Source organism: Fulmarus glacialis, unplaced genomic scaffold (genome assembly GCF_000690835.1).
Source record: "Fulmarus glacialis isolate BGI_N327 unplaced genomic scaffold, ASM69083v1 scaffold20289, whole genome shotgun sequence".
In the NCBI taxonomy this organism is placed as follows: Eukaryota; Metazoa; Chordata; class Aves; order Procellariiformes; family Procellariidae; genus Fulmarus; species Fulmarus glacialis.
Genome location: NW_009234156.1, coordinates 40933 through 43885, shown reverse-complemented (window position 1 = coordinate 43885; position 2953 = coordinate 40933). Strand labels below are relative to the sequence as shown.

The 2953-nt window shown below is 35.5% G+C and overlaps 1 protein-coding gene across 1 annotated transcript in view; it reads right to left on the bottom strand.

The window, feature by feature from the left end:
- Positions 1-2172, bottom strand: part of ESRRG (estrogen-related receptor gamma) — a 50980-nt gene extending 48808 nt beyond the window's left edge. Inside the window, exon 1 of the mRNA XM_009585571.1 lies at positions 2064-2172. The gene's annotated coding sequence lies outside the window, so the exon portion shown is untranslated. The remainder of the gene's footprint in view (positions 1-2063) is intronic.
- Positions 2173-2953: the final 781 nt, after the last annotated feature.

The following is a 2953-nucleotide window of genomic DNA, read 5'->3' as shown; positions in this document are numbered from 1 at the left end:
TATAGGGGGAAAAAGCTACCTGTATTGGAGCGTGCATTAGTATAGACCATAGGAAAATTCTGAATGTACTCAGAAAGCTCCATCATTCAGGAAATTGAATAGCCATGAGCACTGTTTCTAGGTAAATCTTATGTAATGTTTTCCTAATTAGAATCAATAGAACCCAATTTTCATTCCTGTGCCTTTGTTATGCACAAACTATCAGTCAGGGTCCAGAAAATCTCCCAGGCTACTTCCACACAAAACCGATTCAACTGTTTCAATCTTGACACTTATCTGACAGGATTTGAAAATTAAGTTTTATAAAATGTTTGTTACAAAAATGTTTGTAATTGGACAAGCTAAGGAAAATGAAGGGACGCACTTAGATAATGAGTAATGATTTATAAGGGGGTTAGTTTATCTCAGACAAATGGAGCTTACAGAAATTGGTGTAGTTATCATCTTAAAGGTTATGTAGTGCACTACTTTGCAGTAATCTTGGGTTTACACAGAGATTCTTGTGTTTCAGTACAACAGTGTTAACCTCTGTTCATATTAAAGGGCTTTTTTTTTTTTTTTTTGCCTGTTTGGTCTTAGCTTTTTTGGTATGCTAGGCTATCAACATTTCTACTCAATGACAATATCAAGTAAATGAAAAACTGACAATCTGTGCACCCAGGAAAACTAAACCTCTAATGAAATTAAGCATTAGAGTTTATTAAATTTTATTGTATTATCAGAAAGTTTTTATTATAATGTGCAAAATCTGCTTAGTGCAGCCCTAGATTGTATTTACAGAACGGTGGGACAGCTTATGGAGGCTGAGTAGAAGATGCCAGATTGGACAATTGAAGGAATATAATCAGCATAATGTTTTTTGGAAAGGCAAAAGGAAACTATGCCATATGTTCACTTAAGCCTTAATTTTATGTAAAACTGGCTGTTTTTTCTTTGACACAGCTAAAATGCCCTTTCACTTACAGTTCAAAGACTGTTTATTTGCTCTCCAGATCCCCATATGCTCAAACGTATTGTACACAGCACTGTCCCCTACTGGGGAACACGAATGGAAACAAACTCCATTTTCCATACAGCCAGGTATTTCCAGGAGCCTAAAACTGACATGTGTGTTGTCAGAGGCATAGAGGCAGAGGCAAATAGGACACAAGGAGGAGTTTAGCCTCCTTATTTCTCTGGCTTATTTCTCTATTTTAGGAGCAAATTAACCTTCCCGGCAGGAGCAACTGGACATGTGTATTCTCATTTGAATTCAGAAGTTTACAACACTTGATACAGCTGTGTGCCTTTGCAGGGTAATACACTAGCCTCTTGCACTACAGCTATAATGCTATTAAATTTACTTCATGGAATTAGTACAGTCACTGCTTGAGTTTATATAAGCTGCAAAGCAAAACCCCTAACTATTTTTAGTTAATCGCAAAGAGGATGGAACTTGTATTTTAGCAATGAGATGATCAGCCCGCTCTCTCTCTCTTAATTTCAGCCTGGCGAGACACAATCAAGGACATTATTAAAACTTAACAAAACAAAGCAAAAAAATCCATAAGGGTACTAGAGCCCAAACTACCAATCTATGCTTGTTATTAGTGTGGCATATTGCTGTTTTAATCTAATGCTAGGTAGTGTATTAATCTACAGGTATAAATTAATGAGGCTCTTAATGTATTTTCATTGGGAGGTTGAGCAGACTCATTTAGTTAGTGAAAACTACAAAAATCACTTTCTTGTGGAATCTGAAACTAGCAGCTTCAACGAACTAATGATCACAGTATGAACCATTTTATGTACCACTGAAAATAAAGATAACCTGTAAATGTAAAATTTGCACTGCATAAACCATGCTTTTATACACTTCCACCTGTAAAAATATTCTTTGTTCAACTCACCTTGAGAAAGATAAGCATATTTAAAACAAAATATGTTAACAGCTAAATGGATATAGTGTTCATGGTAATATCTTCTGACCAAACCCTTGTTCCAGTCAGAAGGAGCTTAGCAAACAGGGCTAGGAGTCAATACCTTGTATTCAAAAAGACATTTCGTGTATCTGGTGTACTCACATGGCTTTTTTGCTGGCTGAACTAGCTGAGGGTTCAGGTATGGGCTATTCTCTGCATCTATTCTGCGCTTGTACTTCTGGCGACCTCCACGTACTCTGTCTAGGCGGACACCTGCATTGGGAAAAATAAGCAAATGTAACTAAATATATTATGAAGATGCCTCTCAGGTAACAATCTTCTATCTCCTGCCTTCCAATATTTATTTAAAAAACATGTTTATTCCAAAAGATTAATTTCAGAAAGCAAGGGAAAGCAGCACTACAAGTATTTGCAAGCTGTTTAGATTTTCACACATGCAAGACTAAATATACAACGTAATTTCCTGATCGTTTAAAACCATTTGTTCATTTTTACAGATTACTGAAAACAGCTAACAAGTTTAGTTTCCATTTGAAACAGTCTGATCTTAAGTCGTCTTTGCCAGAAGCAGAAGTTCAAAGCTGTAATAAACACCATGGATATACAAGGTTAACATTATGAGTAGAGAAGTAGAGAGAACTAGAACTTTAGAAACAATGGGTGCTATATACAGTTTAGATAGTCAAAACCAATGCTTTTCATTAACATGGATTAACATGGCCAGAGGATACAAAGCAAGTATCCTTAGTAAAATAACAACATATATGTGGCTTAAAGACCCGAAATGGTTCATGAGGGTTTGAAAGAAATTGTATGGGTGTTCATTTAGATGTCATCAATGATGAATTAACATTTGTGTTCTACCTCCAAAATGTTCATTGCTTCAATAAAACATTCTGCTACCTGTTTTGTACGGATATATAGGAGTTTACTTTCCTGAAACAAGCTACAACTGCTCTCATATACAAAATTAAAAAAGGAGGGGAAAAAAAAAAAGATGGTAAGTCCTATAAAACAATTAAGTATTTTTA